Here is a 21,538-nt window from a genome sequence, read left to right as displayed (position 1 = left end):
CCATGGATTGTGTGAGTTTTAAAGTTGCTTTCTTTACTTGGGTGCCCCAATCCATCTTATCATTAAGGGTAAGACCCAAGTAATCAAAAGTAGATACCCTTTCTAGGGTCTTGCCATCCATTTGTGGTTGTGGGCAATTGCTGGTATTTGCACGGAATACCATATTTTTCGTTTTTGGGGGATTTATCTCCAGATCCCTCTTCTTACAGAATTTGCAGAACTCCTCCAATACCCACTGCATAGCCATTGGGGTCTTGGATAGTAGCAGAGTATCATCCGAGAACATTAACGCGGCTATTTTACAATTCGCTAACCTTGGTGAGTCTATATCTTTTATCACCAGCAGAGTTTCTATTAAACCATTTAAAAAGAGGGAGAACAGGGTCGGCGCAAGCACGCAACCCTGTCTCACCCCTTTCTCTACTCGGAATGGGGCTGTCAATTCCCCAGTCTTACCATATCTAATTCTCGTATATGTATCCTCATGGAGACACTTCAGTTGGTGGCATAAATAATCTGGCGCTCCCATATCCTGGAGCATGCCCCATAACTGATCACGCTGCACCATATCGAATGTTGATTTGAGATCCACAAAGGTTAGGTAGAGACTGCCACTCTCCAAGATCTATTTCTACATTTGCAACCAACTACTAACTAGAAATAGGATGTATTATATCAGGTAATTTTTATATGTTTTAATTTGATGACACAAGTACCGCATTCTACAGAACTAAGCGAAGGTAGCGCATATAACACCAGTGTGTATATATTCAGAGATATGTATTCTTTAAGTTAGCATAAGCTGCCTTCACTGTTTGCGCACTTTACACAAAGATAGTAGCCCACAGGTGGCCGGGTAAAGTACACAGGGAGAGTGAGATGAAGATGTCTTCTCCTTGCCTGCCGCAGTTGACATTGTTATATATATTGAACAATATCCCAACTGGTATGATTAAAAGACAATTATAAAGGATATGAAAACATTATCCGGAGAGGCACAAGGAGACTCTATGCATTCATTTTCAATGCTAAAAGCATCAATTTAATTCAACATATTCAAAAAATAAAACAGGAAAGAATTACAGTTAAATATCAGCACTGCAATTGTGAATACACATTTTTCAATGACCCAAGTGTGTACAAGGTGCACGAGTGAAAGGAGTGACACTACGGTGACGCAAGTGACAAAGGGATCAGCGAGGGACGGCGCAAGATGATAAGTGAGAATATTTACAGTGACTTCGAACATAGGGATTTCAAAACACTTTAAACAATTGATTTAGTATTTCATTTTCGTAGAACTTCGCTATGAGGGAAGCGCCTAAATACAGGCTGAAGGGTCGACGGCGTTTCGATCCGAGCAGTTTGGGATCATCTTCAGGACTGGAAGGGTCGTGTGCAGTGCCGGGGTACAAGGAAGGGCTCCTTACGTAGATTCAGAGTTCCTGGGTCCAAAAATGATGAACCGGTGGTCACGAGGGACATCAAAGGCTGAGCTGAGGCTGGAAATCCATCAGCGGTCGACTGTAACTGTCGATATAATTCTGGAGAGTCCCGGTATTATCGGCGGGTTTGGAAGCCGATCTTGCTTGTGATCAGTTCTGTACTAGGAATAATCTCTAGTTGAAGAAGAGGTCGGGCGAATGAATCGCAATGTCTAGCAACGCCGACATTGCGATTCATTCGCCCGACCGCTTTCTACATGGAGGTGACACACAACAGTGACTGGAAACTCCTAAAAGTCTATGCACTCGAATGTATTTTGCCACATGAAAGAGGAGGAGATCAGGAACGGAAACTAAGATGCAGAGAATCAAGACAAATCCTGAATTTTAGAACAATGACCCCATGGGGATTAAATCAGAGTGAAGAACTTTATGTACATTTATAAATCATCTGTGGAGGGGCAAATCTGGATAACGGTTGAAATTTGAGTTAAAAAAGGAGACAGTAGCAGTAACAATATAAACATATAAATAAGAATAGATATGAACAATTATACTGATGGATAATGATATGTTACAATGAGCAGACAGGTGGAATACAGGTGGCTTTATTATTTATTTATTTTTTATGTATAAAGACACTGATATGTACAAAATGTAGCCTGAAATCGATATGGTTAAAAAATTAAGGTCAATCCTAGTGGTCAAGATGCATTATATTATTTTTCGAGCACCATTTGCGATGAATCAAATAGTTAAGTTAAGGTAATAACTAGCTGTTGAATTCTAATAGCCCACCGGAGGGCTCGAATTTGGGAAAACTACGCTTACCATAAGCGAGAGTTTTGTTAACAATACAAGTAGTGTCTTGATACGCCCACTAGAGGGCGAACTTGTCGTTTAACTATGAACAATGCGACTTGATCGTAATGCATAAAGAGGGGTAATGACCACACAACTCTGAGGAAAAAATGTACTGTACATAATTGTAAAAACACAACTGCCACCTGCCACAATGCTTTAATCAATGCCGATAAATGTATAATTGTCAAATGAATGTGCACGTACCAAGAAACTACAATTCCCATCTAACTTCCTGTGGAACTTAGAGGAAGTGAGATCACTACCAGAGAGGTGTTGATGGGTCCTTCCAAATATAGGAGGGGCAGTAACTTTGTTGCACTAACCGCGAACAAGCGACATTTGGTTGCGAAACGCGTTGGTTTGTTACTTTGTAATGCTGGAGCGATGACAACGAAATAAAAAGATTGGGAAGAAAACTTTGTGAGTGCTGACTTAGGGCCAGATGTAGGTGGCCGTTTCAGGCCATTTACCGACCGGTAACGGCCGATTTTGGCCGTTACCGATCGGTAAATGGGTGACAGGTATGTAGGGGGCATTTTTTTACCGAATCGGTAATTTTACCGATTCGGTAAAATAAAAATTCGGTAAATTTACCGATTCTGAGGCACCCAGATGTAGGTGGGACTCTTCTGAGTCCCAGAGGCCTTACCGAATCGGTATTATACCATCAAATCCAATTTGATGTTAAAATACCGATTCCGGTGTGCATGCACATGTGTGCATGCACACCTATGCCATGTGACAGGCAGACCTGCCCTTAGGGCATGTATGCCTGCCACATGGCACCCGAGCCTGTTTTGGGGGGGCCAGAGAGTGTCAAAGTGACACCCCCTGCACCCTTTTAAAAATCGGTATTTACCGAATCGGTAAATACCGAATCGGTAATGCCCATTCATTCCTATGGGCTTCAAAGCCCATAGGAATGAATGGGCATTACTGATTCGGTATTTACCGAGTCGGTAAATACCGAATTTTAAAGATTCGGTATTCCAGCACATCTAGAATACCTACATATCCACCCCTCAGATTTACCGATTCTTAATTACCGAATCGGTAAAATTCTGTAATTTTCAGTAATTAAGAATCGGTAAATCTATTCTACCAACATCTGGCCCTTAATCTCTTGGTAAAAGAGAGTTGTAGAATATATATATATATATATATATTTTTTTTTTTTTGGGGTGGATGGAGTTTTTTGCCTGTGCTGCCATGACCGCTTGACAAAGAAGTTACAGCATATATATGTAACTTCCTCTTCAAGGGTTCACGATGGCACAGGCAAAAAGATGGCAGGAAGAAGTACCTTATTTTTTTTATTTTTTTTGGGGTGGTTGGAGTTTTTTGCCTGTGCTGCCATGACCGCTTGACAAAGAAGTTACAGCATATATATGTAACTTCCTCGTCAAGGGTTCACGATGGCACAGGCAAAAAGATGGCAGGAAGAAGTACCTTGGTACAAAAAAACCAAAGGTTTTATCTCAAACTTCACACCAACATATGGTATCTAAGAGTGCAAAGAAAAAATACATAAATCATGGCTGATGCGTTTTGACGGGACGCCTTTCACTGGGCCTCTTATTTTGCCTACTGGTAATCGCCAGTAGGTAGTTATCATTAAAACGTAGTTTCCATAGGAATAACATTTTTTGTTTTGCTAATAAATTTGAGAGGAGCCTGCCGGCCCTTATACGAATTTAGTTTTCAAATTAATCGGTAATGAACCTATGTTAGATTAAGTCCTTGAAACTATGCAACTTATATTTCGTTATTCTAACCTTCCCCCCTTTTGAACCTTAGGTGCCCCATTTCACATCACGTCCTGATGAAGACCCCACTGTAAGGTTCAATCAACCTACACACAACAGGGGTCGAAACGTCGACTGTTTTTACATGTGACCTACCCAATTTTTTCAACAATGGATTGATCATTGTGTTACATATTATATGGGATAGGAACTAACTGATGTTAATCAATGTATGGGGTGACTGACTTTAGCACCCGTGCGATGTAAACTTATTGAATATTGTTATATCACATGTCATCCTCCTAAATGGTCTGTCCACTACCTTTTCCTGCACCAACCTTCTATTCACAACACAACCACTTCCCCCTTTTTTCTATTCTATGGGCACATATGTGAATATTGACTATGTATTGTACATAAGATGTATGAGTGAGAGGATGTGAATAAACAACATCCGTCTTAAAATCATGGTACGAGTGATATGTATCGAGAGTTAAGAAAAACGCACGAGAATTCTACATAGTCTGGGACCCCTATCTATGTACCAATCGATACCCAGGTCCCAGCACCATTGGGTCAACTCTTCAATTGTAACCCCTTGCTAATAAATTTGGCGGCATTTGACAAATTATCATGAAATTTTGAAAATGCGTTTGCCATTCACTTCAGCTGCTGTCTTGAAAGTTTGGGGTGGTTCGCTAAGCTAGGGCCGAGAAAAAGGGAGTGTTCCAAAATACGTTTTCCCCATGCAATTTCCTATAGGGATTTTAGACACCACTACAGCCCGAACTGCTGAAAGGAATTACACAAAATGTGTCAGAAAGCTAGATCTTGGTCCAGAAAGAGTACTTTTTGCAATTTGATCTAAATATTGTAAGTAGTTTTGGAGGTATTAAAGGAAAAAGATTTATGTATATCTATATACGTGGATCGACAGTAGATCCACCGTGGTAGGTAGGCGGATCTACGTTACAACAGCATTGACTTGATTGGCTGCCACCAATTTAACCAGGAAGTGGTGGCAGCCATCTTGGGACTCGGACACAGTCATGTCCCAAGATAAAAAGGGATAAAATACAAGGGGCAGGGCAGGAATACACTGATCACCTATGCCTGGTGATGGGGTCCCAGAGGGACCCATCTGGGGATAGTTATTTTTTTATTTTTTCTATTTTGCAGTGAATTTGTGGAGGATCAGGGGCAAAATAAAAGAAAATATGCTTGTTTTTTTTAATGCCCCCTATGTGGGCCAGGACCTGGGAGACATAGATACATCTGGGGAGAAGGGCATGTGAGGCCCCCTTCCAGGCAGAATTGGGCCCTGGAATCCCCATCCCCCATGGCCCAGCTGCTAAGTAAAGGTTGAGGATGGCATGCGTCTCTCCTCCATGAGCTGCTTTTGGTCCCTGTGAACCCCCAACCCGTGGGTCTGTGTCATATTAAGAAAGGGGGAGGGGGCACGTTGCCCCCTTACCTGGCCAATTTGGTACCCGGGACCCCATTCACCTGGGCCCGCAATGGCTTGTGGGGGATGCATGACCCCCTTCCTATTTCATGCAACGGCATGAAATAGGAAGGAGGCCGTGCAGCCCTGCCAAGCCATTTATGGCCCTGGGAATCCTATATCTCAGGGCCGGCTCTTGCTATGTCACAGGAACCCACCCCCGGAAAATAGTGGTTTCCCTGCCTGAACTGACACAGACAGAGAAACCTGTGTTTGCTCACGCTTAGTGGGAGCAATTTCAAAACTCCAGCCTGGCAGAAGCAAACACCAAGTTTGAGCCCAGTGGGCAGAAGCATGAAAGATGCTCCCGCCTGCTGGTAGCAGGCTTTTAATCTGGTTCCCTGCCCGCAGGGAAGCAGGCAGGAAAACAGATGAAAAGACTGCTCCCACCCTCAGGGCGCAGCATTTTTAGCCGCTCCCTGAGGGCATTAGCAATGCTGCCTCCCACTTGGAGGTGGGTAGCTGGCTGGGACCATGGGAGTCTTGGGGTTCCCCCTGTGGTCCCCAAACATAGTGTGGTGGGTGCCCTGTGTGGGCACCAGAGCATGCACCCATTGTTGGCTAGGCCCCACGGATGGTGTACATGTGGCCAATATCGGCCCTAGAAGAAGGCCTTCGTACCCCTTCCACCTTTCTTATTAGGGCCAAGCCCCAAGGATGAAGTTCCTGGGGCCGAAAGCAGCTGGAAAGAGGGCCGAGTGCCACCCTCCCACTTTACATAGTGACCGGGCCCTGGGGGATGGGGTCACTGGTGCCGAAAGAAACCCAGTGAGAGAGGCTGTGTGCTGCCCTCCCCCTTTGGAATATGACCTGGCCCCAGGAGATGGGGTCTCTGGGGACTAAATCAGCATGGGGAGGGGAGCTGTGTGCCTCCTCCCCCATAAAAATAGTGGTGGGCCCCAGCAGATGAGATCCCCAGGGTCCAAATTCGGCCCACGGAGGGGGACATTTACACCTTCCCCACTAAATGTGCAGGGCCCCAGGGATGGGATTCGCAGAGGCCAAAGGTGGCCCAGAGAGGGGGGCACGTGCCTCTCTCCCCCTAAAAGATGTTCCATGCCCTGGGAAATCGGGTCCCTGGGGCCAAAAGCGGCCTCTGGAGGTGTTGTGGTTTGGCGGCCTTTGAGGAGTTGGGCATGGTCCTGCCCGCAGGCCTTGTAGCAAACACCCCTATTGTGCATGGCCATCGCAGTGCGCACATAGGGTTGGCTGCAATGGGGGGGTTGGCCGCCATTGGGACACCCAGAGAAAATAAACATAACTGCTCATTTCTTATTCACTGCTCCTTAATGCCCTGGGAGGGCTACATACATATATTTTGTTTTTGGTGATGTCCTTAGAAGGGGCAAAAACATCACCAACATTATTTTTTAATGTTGTGAAGGATGGGGGCTGTAGTTAGCTCTGCTGCCCCCAGGCAACACTAGAAAAACACCCATAGGTCTCTGGCTCATTGAAGCCATGAACCTAGGAGAACTTAGAATTATTTTCCTAATGCATTTCCCATGTTGGAGCTTTTGGTCTACAGCTAGGATTGGAATGCCACGTGGAGACCTGTTGAATTTTATGTGTTAAACAATATGTCTCATAAAATACAAGTCCTTTATGTAGTTATATTTACTACTGTATTTGTTGTTTTTATAAAGAAAACCCAATATATCTCTGGCTATTTATTTTCACATTTTCATCCCCAAAATGAAATAATAAAATCTATGTAACTAGAAAGAGTCATGGGCATGTTGTTCAATAAAACGTTATTAAATATTTTTAAGTCAATTTTCAAATATAGATTTGATTAAAATGATTATACATTTTTGAAGAAAAATGATATATCTGCTTTATATATAGGGTGTTATTTATAGGGTGAGCGTTGGGTGTGAAGGGAGGAGAGGGAGGTTTGGCTGCCAGTGGGGGGTGGCCACAATGCCTGGCCTATGTCCAGGCACTGTCGCTGACCGCCCACCATCCACACCATGGTGTTGGCTGCCTGTGAGGGGTTGGCTTCAAGGCCTGACCTGTGGCCAACCCCGTGCCGGCCGTGTGCAGTCGGAGGCTGGCTTTCAATGCAGAAATTCACCAGTTTCAATTATCTTAAGTAACTATAACTTATGCCCCAAGTTAACTATGACTCACACCCTCATTCTGCAATGCAAATTACTGCACATATTACATCACTCGCACTAAAATTATTGATGAGAAAACTGTGCTTAGTGGGGGTGCAAGTTATAGTGACTGGTGAATTTCTGTGGTTTTTAGAGTTTAAAAAGTAACGTTGTTACTGAACATTACTCATAGAGTGATGCACAAATTATGCAAATAAGAAGCAGAGAACTCTGGCTAGTTCCCAGGTTTAGGTGGAAAGCAGCTCCTGTATAGAGCACCCTTAACACCAACAACACTCTAAATGTGCTCACCTCAAATGTATGCTTTTCTAGCTTCTTTTTTGGATAATTTATGCATCACTCTATGCCTGAAATAGTATTGTTTTAACTTATACTGGGTGCTCCCTTGTGTCTGGGCAAAGCTATACCACTCTGAAGAGCTCTAATGAGTATGTCAGGGGATGATTTTATTAATTTCAGGTTGGCTTGGTTGGTATTTTACCAATTCAAAACTTTAATACTGTGCCTTTACAGCTCTGCATGGATAGCACTGTGCTAGTCCTATGCTTGAAATCTTCACTGTAGAAATGGCAAAATACTCTGTTATTTTCTATCTCGGTGTGGATGGCACTGTGATAATCCTATGCTTAAAGACTTTGATAGAAAAGCAGACATTTGAGGTGAGCACATTTAGAGTTTCACTGGTGTTGAGGGTGCACTATACAGGAGCCGCTTTCCATCTAAACTTGAGAACTACCCAGAGTTCTCTGCTTCTTTTTTGCATATTTATGCATTACTCTATGCTTAAATGGGTATTGTTTTGTGGGGAGACAATAGATTACCCCAAAATGCTTTTTTGCATTAATTTTTCCATTGGCGATTTAGACACAGCTACAGCCCAAATGGCAGAACGGATTTACATCAAATTTGCTAGAAAGCTAGATCTTGGTCCAGAAAGCATGCTATGTATATTTCATGCAAATGAGGAGATGATATTTGATTGGCTGCCACCATATCACGATGTGGGGGCAGCCATCTTTGAACTTGGGATTAAGTCTGAGCCCTAGTAAAAAGGATACAAAAAGATAAAGATATAAAGTGGACGAAAAAGGGATGCCCTGCCCCTAGGCCGGATGAAAACGCCCTTGGTGCCAAAAGCATATTTTAAAAAAAAAGATTGCTGCAATTTTGAAGTGGATGTGCAAATCTGCATCAATTTTTTTTAAAAAGTACAGGCTCTCAAGCTTTGATAAATATTCCCTGGGGTGGGCTAGAACCCGGAGGGGGGGGCACATTGTTTTATTTTGGGAAGGAGCACACAGCCCCCCTACCCGTGCCTCTTCAAGCCCCGACGACCTAAAACCACTAGGGCCGATGAAATAATAAATGGAAGGGGGATTGTGCCCCCCCCCCCCACCCTGTGCTTTAGGAGGCCCCGGGGACCCAATCCCCCAGCACTAAATTAATAATAAGGGGATCGGCATGCAGCTCCTGCTCCCCGAGTCACTCTATGGCCCAGGGATCCCATTCCCCAGGGCCTATTTAAAAAAGTGAATGGGGTTCATGTACAGGGGTTCCCTGAGCATGGTTAGGAGCCGGGAACCCCATCTCCCCAGAGCCAAATTTATTTAAAAGGGGGAGGGGTCCATGGCAACCTGCTTGAGTTGATATCACTCCAAGGAAACCATTCTCCCGGGACCTGATATTAACTGTGGCCCAAGGAGTCCTCCCATGGGACATTGTGGTTCCCAGCCAAGGAGGGTGCGAGTCTCTCCTTCCTACACTCAGCTGAACAGGGATCAGAAGGTGGCTCCTGCCTGGCAGTAGCAGTGAAAAACTGCTGCTCCTGCCAGGTCAGCGGCAAAGGAAATTTGTGGGTTCCTGCCAGCATACAGTATGGTGCTGGCTTGGCAGCCAGCTGCAGTGGCAGGGGCATTGAGGCTCCCTCTTAGGCCTCAATGTGCCCAGCATTGGGCTGTTGTGGTGGGCGCCCACCACATATTTGTTTTAAAAAGGAGGGGGGTTGGGCTGCAGAAGCCCTGGGGCTCCCCCCACAACAAACTAAAATATGGTGCACCAGGACACCCACATAAATATATAACAAAATAAAAAGTTAATAATAAATGAATGCTGAGGAGGCTAATTTATTATTCACTGCTCCTTGAAGAAACAACCAATAATGCCGTGTGATGACTTTTTCTTTATATTATTGTGAGCTTGGTGGTACCTGTAGAACAGGGTGGCACCACCAGGCCATTTTTAACATGCTTGTGGCAGAAGGAAGTGAAGCAGCCTCCCTGGCAAAATAAAAAAAACAGTAAATCTCCTGCGTCACTAAATCCATGACCCAAGGTGGGCTTACAATATATTTGTAAAGCACTCCTATGCTCTTCAGCTTGAGTGCAGAGCCCCCTTGTTGTTGGTTCTATGACTGCATTTTATAGCCTGAAAACTATTAAAAAGACCCAAAAACATGTTGATTAATTTTTTTAATACAACTTTCTTAAATGTCATTTAGAAACAGTTACTTTTATTAAACATTGCACTGTACAAATTAATTAAATACACATCTGATTGTGATTATGGGTGAACTTTTTTATATACAAAAACAAGTATGTCCCATATATGTTGATATGGTGAACACTTCATGAAGCCAAATGGCCCACTTTTTGTGTTTTAGTGTTTTTGCCTGATGACAAAGTCAGTAGCTCTAAGCTCTTCGGATGGACTGCATAGCCCCCTTGTGGTTGGTTCTAACGCTGCATTTTATAGCCTAAAAACGATTAAAAAAGACTCAAAACATGTTGATTATTTTTTTTAAATAAAACTTTATTAAATGTTTTTTTGAAACAGTTACTTTAATTACACATTGCAATGTGTGAATAAATGAAATATACATTTGATTGTGATTATTGGTGACTTTTTTATACAACCAAATAGAAATGCTACATATATGGTGATATGGTGAACCCTTCAATAACCTCTTCGGTGGGCGTGACCTGTCTGTTAATTCCTCAGGGGACAGGTTTTGGGAGGAGATTCTGCTGCCTGGCCTGGATCTGGCAGGGGACTTCACTCCTGTGGGCACTCCTCTCTCTTTTGGTTCTACCACCAAGGGGTTGGCTTCCTCCTCTCCCATCTCCTCCTCCTGCTCCTCCTCAAACCCACCTCCTCATTCTCCTCCTGAGTTGTGACTTATGACTAGCAGCCCTCATCCCAGGTCTGAGAGCCTTCTGGAGCTTTTGCTTCTTGGAGCTCTTATTTGTTGGAAGCCCCCCTCTCCCTGCAAAATCCCTTGAGTTTAGCCCCAGTGTAGGTCTCCAAGTTGTTGAGCTCATCTCCATGCATGCAGCAGGCATAGTCTCAGGTACACAAAGTCAGGCAGAATGGAAGTTAATTTGGAAAAAGCAAAAGAGGCCAGTAAAAGGGAATTTAACCCATTGCGTACTCCTTCGGCCGTTGGCGGAATTGCCGCCGCGGTTAACGGGTTAAAAAGAGGTCGGATCTAATATTGAATTATTTATATGGGATGTTTGTGTCACACAAAATCACTGAGTAGCACAGCACAAATACAAAGCCTTTATCCCACCACTGAGCACCAATGTGAGCAATTTGGGTTTTGGTTGGCGGGGGAAGGGGTGAAACCCTTCTCAAGCAATGACCACACTCCTTGTCAAGGTGAACCACAAAAAGTTATTAAATCCACATTTGCTTAATTTTCTGGTAGCTTGGCAGAAAAGCAGTCAGTCATAACTTAGAGGCAATGTGTAAAGTATGTATGCAGCACATAAACAGTAATAATGTAAAAACAATACTTACAAAAAATCTCACACCAATTTAGAAAAAAAGAGTACATTCAATACATAAAATGAAATGAGGAATGACAAAAATCTAATCAGTAGAACCTGAGATTTTCACTTTTAAAATGTTAAGTTGATATAGCACTTAAAAGCACAAAGTGCCACTCGCGTACATCTGGTCGTGCTAGACATGGGAATGTCAAAAGTTCAGGTTGACTGAGATGAAGCGTGGGCTGGATGCAGGGGTCATGGTTGTCCAGATGAATAAGTTCCCTTCCTAAAGTTCAGCGTGAAGAGTCAATTTCATGATGGAGGAGGCCTCATGGAGCACAGAGAGTGTTATGGCTGGTCATCACCATAGCAAGAAGAGCAAACCTGGTGCCCAAATGGTCAGCGCTGTATCGGAAAGATCGGGACAGGTGTCATGGTTGGTTGTTGGTGGAGCTTCGTGTTGGCAGTAACCACAAACTGTCACTGCTCTACTGCAAAGTTCAGATCTCACATTGCCAGTTGTTGCTAGCAGGGACTGTAGAGCAAAGAGTCGGGTTCACCAGAGATTCTCGTTCGCGGTCATTGCAGGTGGCAGAGACTCAGAGTGAATGGGTGTGTTTGTGGTCACGATGAGCCCAAAATGTAAGGAATTCATCTTTCATGGCAGAAGAGTGCATTCTGATGTCAGCCAAGGGCCCAGGACTAGGTGTGGCACCTCATAGGGATCAGGGACTCCTCAAGCGGAGGCCAGCAGGGCACAAGCAGGTCAAGTTGCAGGTGTAGGCAGGTCCTATTGCATCAGGTCTGCTGGGCAGTTGCAGGGAGACCTCCGGAGCTTGTTATGTCTCTGTAGCTGAAAACAAGAGACCATCTAACTAGCCCTTGGAGTAATTCTGATCGTCCCTGGTTCAAGGAGGAGGCCTAGTCTTCCTCAGGCAGCAGGGCAGCAGGAGGGCAGCAGGGCAGCAGGGCAGTCTTTCCAGCAGCAGGGCAGCATAACAGTCCTTCTTATGAGTCTTCCACAGGTCCAGAAGTGGCTCTGGATGGCCAATATTTCTACCTGGGGCCAGCCTTTGAAATGGGGGATTCCCTTTACTAACCCTACATCTGGATTTGAAATGTTCCTTCCTTCTCCTGCTAAAGCTCCAAGTAGTCTACGGTGACAAAAGACTAGTGTGAAGTCCCTTTGTGAGTGTGCTGGGCCGCCCTTTGAAATGTAAATGGGGCAGGGAACAGCTCTGCCCTAACCATTCTGGCAGGATGTCCCATTGTGCTAACACCTAGTCTTCCTTTGCCTCACTGTCTGGAAATGAATACACAAAGGCCAACTGCCAAGCTATTCACAGTCTTGTGACCCAGGACACAGGCAGCAGGCACCAAATGGTTAGGACAAAAAAAATGCCAACTTTCTAAAAGTGGGTTTTTCAGAATTGTGAGCTAAAATCCGACTTTACCAATAAAGGTGATTTTAAATTACAATTCACGTGAGTGTAAACATAATTTTCCTATCTGCTCCCAAACTTAAGTTATCACTTATTATGTATAATAAGGTAACCTAATGTTATTCTTTGGGACAGATAGGCTTTACAATAGTGACAAATGACTTTAGTAGTTTTTCACTACCACATCATCTAAATTTAAACCTGTGTGTCTTAAATTATAACTCCAATACACCCTGCCCTATAAACCTTTAGGGCTTATCTTAGGTGTGACTTATTTGTAATAAGAAGGAGGTTAAGGCCTGGCACAAGGATTATTTTGACAGGTGGAAATGGCAGTTTAAAACTGCACACACAGGCTGCAGTGGCAGGCATGAGAAGTGTTTTAAAAGTCTATTTTATTGGGTGAAACGGTGATTACTGTACGCCCACTAATAGAATTTAATTTAAATGCCCATGGTACATGTGGTACAACTTTATCAGGGACTTACAAGTAAATTAAATGCACCAATCAGGTGTAAGCCAATTTTACCATGTTTTAGGAAGGGGGCACACACATTTTAGCACTGATATGCAGTGGTAAAGTACACAGAGTTCTAAAGCCAACAAAACAAATTTTGCAAAATAGGAGGGGTGAAGGCAAAACGTTTGATGGACTGCAACCCATAGGTGTCTGGCCTAACAGTAGTAATAAATTCAATTAATAATCACTTCAGAAAACAATAAACCTTAACATATTTTCTTATAAAAATTAAACAAAATAAGATAGTAAAATATAAACTAAATCATATACAAAAAACAATATTAAACAAAACAATATTTTAGTATTTTATTCTCATGAGAAGTGTTTTAAAAGTCTATTTTATTGGGTGAAACGGTGATTACTGTACACCCACTAATAGAATTTAATTTACATGCCCATGGTACATGTGGTACAACTTTACCAGGGACTTACAAGTAAATTAAATGCACCAATCAGATGTAAGCCAATGTTACCATGTTTTAGGAAGGGGGCACACACATTTTAGCACTGATATGCAGTGGTAAAGTACACAGAGTTCTAAAGCCAACAAAACAAATTTAGCAAAATAGGAGGGGTGAAGGCAAACCGTTTGATGGACTGCAACCCATAGGTGTCAGGCCTAACAGTAGTAATAAATTCAATTAATAATCACTTCAGAAAACAATAAACCTTAACATATTTTCTTATAAAAATTAAACAAAATAAGCTTGTAAAATATAAACTAAATCATATACAAAAAACAATATTAAACAAAACAATATTTTAGTATTTTATTCTCATGAGAAGTGTTTTAAAAGTCTATTTTATTGGGTGAAACGGTGATTACTGTACGCCCACTAATAGAATTTAATTTACATCCCCATGGTACATGTGGTACAACTTTACCAGGGACTTACAAGTAAATTAAATGCACCAATCAGGTGTAAGCCAATTTTACCATGTTTTAGGAAGGGGGCACACACATTTTAGCACTGATATGCAGTGGTAAAGTACACAGAGTTCTAAAGCCAAAAAAACAAATTTAGCAAAATAGGAGGGGTGAAGGCAAACCGTTTGATGGACTGCAACCCATAGGTGTCAGGCCTAACAGTAGTAATACATTTAATTAATAATCACTTCAGAAAACAATAAACCTTAACATATTTTCTTATAAAAATGAAACAAAATAAGCTTGTAAAATATAAACTAAATCATATACAAAAAACAATATTAAACAAAACAATATTTTAGTATTTTATTCTTCAATATTGTTAATTACCCTGGTTATTCCATCCTTTGATATTTTGGTACTCACAATAATTCGAACTTGATATTATGGTCCATCAATATGCTTGAGCTCTTATTTAGTGCCTCAAGTGCGAAATATGGTACTCGCCGAGCGGGCTAAAAGAACCTTGTTGTCGAGTTTTAACAAGCAAGGAAGAGGTTTCAAATCCTCCGTAGGACAATCAACTTTGTTGATTGATAGTAGGTTCTAGATCGTAAATGTAGTTGATAAATAAAGTTGGTGCTAGCGACCACCGTTTCCTGACACCTTTGGAACTTTGAATCAGCTTTTCATGTCTCTCCTACCTCCATAACCGACACAGGCCTTTTATTGGACACAGAAGGGAATGTTTCAGTCGGGCACAAACAATATTATCGAAGGGCACAGCAGGCAAAAAACAAATCTTCCCTTTCTAAAGGTGACACATTTTATCCCAGGATAGGTAGGCTTAACACCTCCTCCACTGTCCCAACAGCTCTTCTAAACCTGGCCCGGCAGTGGATGGCACATTTGAATTCACCCACATGGTCATGCAGCCTATTGGCTAGAATTCTGCAAACGTCTTACCACATCCAGCAGGGAAATAGGTCTGTAGTTAGTAAAAATGAACCAGTACAAATATGTATGTCGCCAAAAATGGTTTAGGAAGAAGTGAGAGAAGTTGAATGCAAACAAATGGGAGCACACATATCAAATGGGAAAGAGTTGCTGGATGTGGAAATAAACACGGATAGGAATATTTTAGTCACCTTGAAAGGAGAGACACAAGCATGATGCACTTCGCAACATAGATTCATGCTAGGCTGGCTGCATCTATGGATATGGCGAGTAGTCCTTCCCCCAAGGTCGAAGGCCCTGACCTCCTGGGCTAGTAGTGCAAACAAACATAAAGTAAAGCTAGCAGACCTAAATTACTTTTCTTTATCAGAATTCGTAGTAGAAATTAACTCCTTACAACGTTTTAGCAAGTGCATACATGGTATATATATATATATATATATTAAACACACAAAAAGCACCCCTTTTGGAAGAGCCACATTTGCAGGTTGGTAAATACTCCGTGTTTATTCAGCAGGAAACAGCACAGTGAATGAAAACAAAGTCCAGAGAAATCTGTAAGCCTGAAGCGTTTCATGCTGCTCTAGCATTTCTGCTGCAGTCACTCGGCTAGCAGTGCAAAGGGCAGGAAGGTCGTGTGGCAGGTTTGAAATAACAGCGCTTAGCATGTGAAACATTTTCCAGGCCGACTGGGGTATTTTAATTGTGGAACATTGAACAATGCGAAGGAGCAGCTCACTGGAGAAATATCATTACACTACCTTTACCAGAAGGCTCTGGGTGAGCCAACGCCCCCTGGGGCAGGTGCAAGGGATTTAAATTAGGCTGGTGCTTCACGCAGAGTTGTCAGAACAAGCCTCTGAGGAAATGCTAGAGCAGCATGAAACGCGTCAGGCTTACAGATTTCTCTGGACTTTGTTTTCATTCACTGTGCTGTTTCCTGCTGAATAAACACGGAGTATTTACCAACCTGCAAATGTGGCTCTTCCAAAAGGGGTGCTTTTTGTGTGTTTAATTGAAATACGGCCGATCCCGGTCGTGGAGGAGCCCTGCTACTGAAAGGTGGTCTCTGCTGCAGTCACTCGGCTAGCAGTGCAAAGGGCAGGAAGGTCGTGTTGCAGGTTTGAAATAACAGCGCTTAGCATGTGAAACATTTTCCAGGCACACTGGGGTATTTTAATTGTGGAACATTGAACAATGCGAAGGAGCAGCTCACTGGAGAAATATCATTACACTACCTTTACCAGAAGGCTCTGGGTGAGCCAACGCCCACTGGGGCAGGTGCAAGGGATTTAAATTAGGCTGGTGCTTCACGCAGAGTTGTCAGAACAAGCCTCTGAGGAAATGCTAGAGCAGCATGAAACGCGTCAGGCTTACAGATTTCTCTGGACTTTGTTTTCATTCACTGTGCTGTTTCCTGCTGAATAAACACGGAGTATTTACCAACCTGCAAATGTGGCTCTTCCAAAAGGGGTGCTTTTTGTGTGTTTAATATATATATATATATATATATATATATATATATATATATATATATATATATATATATATATATATATATGTGTGTATATATATATATAGATATATATATATATATATATATATATAAATACATATATATAATTATTTTTTTCAAAAATTGAAATAACAAACAGACATACTTATAAAGATCAATAAAACAGCATTACATTTGATACTATGAACTTTCACATCTATTTATAGTGTATAAACATCTGAATCGGACTTTACATCAAAGTTAAAGTAGAAGCCTATACCATCACCAGCTCCACTATCGCTCACAATCATGCTGCAATCATCATTTTTTCATACATAAACACAAACATTACACATCACCCAATACCTAGAAGCGATAAACATTCAAATGCATTGCTATTGAACATTTCTTTTTTACCCTCTTCTCTGTTTATAGTCCCCTTATAAATCTCTTTCCAAGGGTCCCAAAAAGAATGATAGGGCTCCTTCGAGGGAATAATTTACCCCCCAAACTGTAAGCATTTGTTTAAGGTGTTGTTTGTAAAAAGGGTTTTGCTGTCAAACTCTTAGAACGCCATTATGTAAGAAATTAACATAGTGGAGTTAGAAAGGTCTTGTGTGCAATTTATCAGTAACAAAGCTTCTGCCATAAAAATTGACGCATAACAATGGTCTGCGTTCCCTTAATTCCTTTAGCAAAACGTTTGATCATTCGGAATATAACAAGGTGCTGTTGTGTAGCAAATCACTGTTGGTTTTTTTGTGGAACATTTTAGTTTGAAGCATGGTCTTGTATTCCATAGTTATGACACATTAGCATAATAGTCTAACTGCTCTTTTACGCTTCCTGTATTTATTTGCATATGTAACACTGTAGGTGCATACATTAGTTCTAGACATTAATTACTTCATTTCGCATTGAATTCTCTGTAAGTGTTTCTTTTTCTGTTCATTACCAGTGCCTTTAAGCAAAACAAAATGTGGATTTTTTTGCGTATTAACTTGCAGGTGTCTTGGCTGTTGTTTGGTTTCTTCTGAACCTTGTGTTTCAAGATTTTGTTGTTCTTGTTTGTTTTTCCATTGATGTGCTTGTCTGGGCGAGGAAGCGCACAGGGTTGTCCTCTAAAGTGGTGAGTGATTTAGTGTGTTTTCAGTTTGACACATGTTTTTCTATAAGAATGTGCGATGAATTGTGTTGTATTATATATCCTTTGTGGTACAAGTTATTTGTGGTTCAGCAATGGCGGAGTTGTTTGTAGTTGTATCCTTATGGGCATGGGGTCTTATGCTGGCCTTACATGCATGATAGCTATATTCTGTGACTCCACTTGGGTTTAGTGTTGTGAGGCAGTCATTTACTGTTGTCACAGTTTTTGCTGGCAGGCAGGCTTGTTGTGTTGCCCTGGGCCTGCAGAAGGAAGGTGCCTCTATGCCAGCTGCAGGATAGTTAGATCCTGAACTCTTTAACTCTGCCCAAAGTAAAAACCTTACCTGCAGCCGGCTGTGTCGTGCTCTTCTTGTCCTCTACTTGCAGGCACAGGCTCCCAAACTCCCCTGCAGCCAATCCTGGTGCTGCTTTCATGCCATGACAGCAGCATCAGGATTGGCTTGAGAACTCTGATTTTGCACTCACTCATGAGGCACAGGGCCTATGCTGGCTATCTCCAATTCGGCAATGCAGCTCGGGTTGGAGACAGCTTCAGTGTGCATGGCGGTTTGGCCGCCCTGGGGCAGCCTGCCAAACCGTCAAGGGCACTGAAGGCAGTGCCCCCCCCCCCTCCTCCTGCAGCCTGTCAACCCCCGTGGCCCCACCCCCAAAGACTTGGAGAGAAAGGAGAAATGAAACGATCATAAAACATGTTTATTATCGTTTTATTTTTTCTTTCCTGCCGTTTTGTGCCTGCATGGGTGTCGCCTTCCTCCGCCATAGCGGAGGAGACAACACAGTGCTTGTTGCTGTCAGGCATGGGCGTGAAGACCCGATCGTGTAAGAGGCTCTAAGGGAAAGATGTCCATTGGTGATTTCTAATGTAGCCACTAACTAGCAATTTTGCAGTTTTTGAGGTGGTGTGGGTAGATGTAGTTAGTAGGTGTGTGAGTGTAATGAAACTCCCAGTTTCAAGTTACATATGGGATTTATTTGTTGATATTTGTTTTTAACTTCTTGATTGAGTGTATAGCGTTGTGCTTTGGAGTTTGATGTGCTACTAATTTTCCCATGTAGCATGATGGTACTGTCACAGACTGCTTTGATTCGCGTCAAGTCTAGTTATCATGTTTTGAGTTTTCATGGAAGTGGCAAGGAGTATCTCATCCTGGTTTGTGGTATGCCTCTGTGTTCTAACAGTGTCTTGCTAGTACATTTTATCATTTGTAATGTAAGAGAGTCCTGGGGCAGCTTAGATTTTATATGAATGACTAGTATGAGGTCACTTAGGCAGGAGGAAAAGACATGTTAGTCCTAGTTGGGCATTCACAGGATATGTAATGTATATTTAACGGTTCCATCGTTATAAATAGAACTGTTTGCCAAGAATGTCATTCATCATTCAAGCTTTCAATTCTTGCTTCAACACAGTGATTGTCTGAATTTCACTTACAAGTTCAAACCTTGGCCCACGCCCTACCAATTTGCAAAACGTGCCCTTAACATCAGAGACATAAGCCCGAATTAATAAAAAATGTTACTTGAATGAAACTTTTCTGAAAAGACATTACTTGATTTGTAAAAATAAGACTAAAGGAACATTGATCATTTGTTTCCCATTCAATCTGGAAGACTTATTTAAAGGATTCAGATAGTAATTTATATTTATTGCACAGCTATACTTTTAAAAATCTGCTCACGTTATAATACATGTGGCAAATATATAGACCCACAAGTCGGTAGTAGGTGAAAATAGTGTCAAGGCGCAGCGCTGTTTAGCTAATATTATATCCTCGATAAAGTGGTGGACAAGCTTTCATGAACATGTCTGTTGTACCTGCTGCTCAGCCAGTGTGACTGGGGTGTGGAATGTTGGTGCATCATCATGGTGTGGAATGTTGGATGAGAGAGAGTCGGTTGGAGAATGTGCTGAGCAATAGGAAGGCTGATCCTGGTGGGGCTCTTCATTACAACTCTGATCTTAACATCTTAATGAAGCAGCTTACCTTTTCTACACCTGGATTAGCAGACGTCTTTATTTAATTACAACAATGTCCTACCTGTGCTGATGTGATGTTGTGGTAGAACTTTTGGGTCTACACTAGAGGAATCCCTATGGGAACTTTGAGCAACAGGAATGACGCTGTGAGGTACACAGGGATGTAATGATGAGTGTGACGCGCAAAAGACCACTACAATGAAATTCATGAGTGGAGGAATGGTTTCCAAGGAGGAGCAAGATTAAAACCAAGTCCAAGTGAGACAAATACCAGCTACATAGGTATGGTCTTCCAGTGTGTGTGTGTGCAGTCGCCTTGATGCTCTTGCGGTGCTTGATGTGGGGTAACAGGATGGGTGGGAGGAAGATAGAGGTATTACTGGTCGCTTAGGTTACTCTGCTTCCACCGCTGTGCTCTTTGAATGGTCAATTGCATTTGCATCCTCTCCAGTACCCCAGTGGTCCTGTTCAACAAATCGGAATCTGGGGGCTGTGTTTCATGATCCATTAACTAAGGATTCTCAGGTGGCAACGGTCCTAAAGAAACTATTTGTGTAGGGTTTTAGCTGCACTACTGTTTAGCCCATTCCTGGGACAAATAGCACTTGTACAATTGTTTTTCAAAATGAACACTAAACTATGCTGTTGTTTTTCTTCACACCTGTAGCGGAAAACACTCTCACATCGACATGATGTTGTCGACAATATAGAAAAAACACACATACATGAAAAAAACAATAATTCCTTCTATGTCCAGTTGTGGGACATTTTCGATTTCATAAAAATTATATAAGAATTGAAAACATTTTCTATGGTTTTGAATTCCTAAATAATCTTTTTTTTATGGATGATTATTTTTTCTGTGTTTAGCTATCAGCATGTCGAATGATTTGTTTTTTTTTGCAGAATGAGTTTCGAGTTATAAGGTGTACATAATGCATAAACATTTTTCATTCTTGAAATGTTTCTTTAGGTGCTCTTGTACTTTTCCTGCTGGAACTCTGTGGTGTGTTGTACTATGGCCATTGTGGTGGTCATGCAAGGTTCTGAAAGGGTTGAGCATGGATAGCTCCAGAGAGAAATGTTAGGATTCAAATGGAGAGGAAGTTAGAGCCAGGACCTGACACAGAAGGATGGAGTTGATTATGTTATACCTTAATAATGAAGAGTTTGACTCAACTACATGGTCTCATTTACCTTTCCACATTGGCAACGACTGGGCAACGCTGCCTATGTTATTCTACAACCCGAACATAACTCCGTCATCGAACAGAAACTGGTGACACCTACGAATCTATGACCAGCAACCATTGCAGTAAGAATAGATTTATTGCTACTACACCCACCCGTTTTATGAGTCACAGGATACAGAGGACAAAGCTGGACATAAGTGCCTTATGAGTCCGTGAGTACTTGAGCGCCCTAATTATTGGGATATAAAGTGCCGTGCAGTAAGGTGTCGATCTGCACCTGTTGATGTAATACGGCAAGAACGATGTTGTTCATTTGGTGCAGTTTGGTGCATTTACTTAAACTTATGCGCATTACCTGGCCTCACAACTCCGACAGTCTGGACTGTTTGCCTCGCGCTCTAAAGGCATTATTCAAGTGCTCTTCCCTTGCCTACCATTATCTTCTCATGCCTGTCGCTTGCTTTCCC

The sequence above is a fragment of the Lissotriton helveticus genome, chromosome 3_1 (genome assembly GCF_964261635.1).
Source record: "Lissotriton helveticus chromosome 3_1, aLisHel1.1, whole genome shotgun sequence".
NCBI classification, from domain to species: Eukaryota; Metazoa; Chordata; class Amphibia; order Caudata; family Salamandridae; genus Lissotriton; species Lissotriton helveticus.
Note: the sequence above shows the minus strand (reverse complement) of the source record.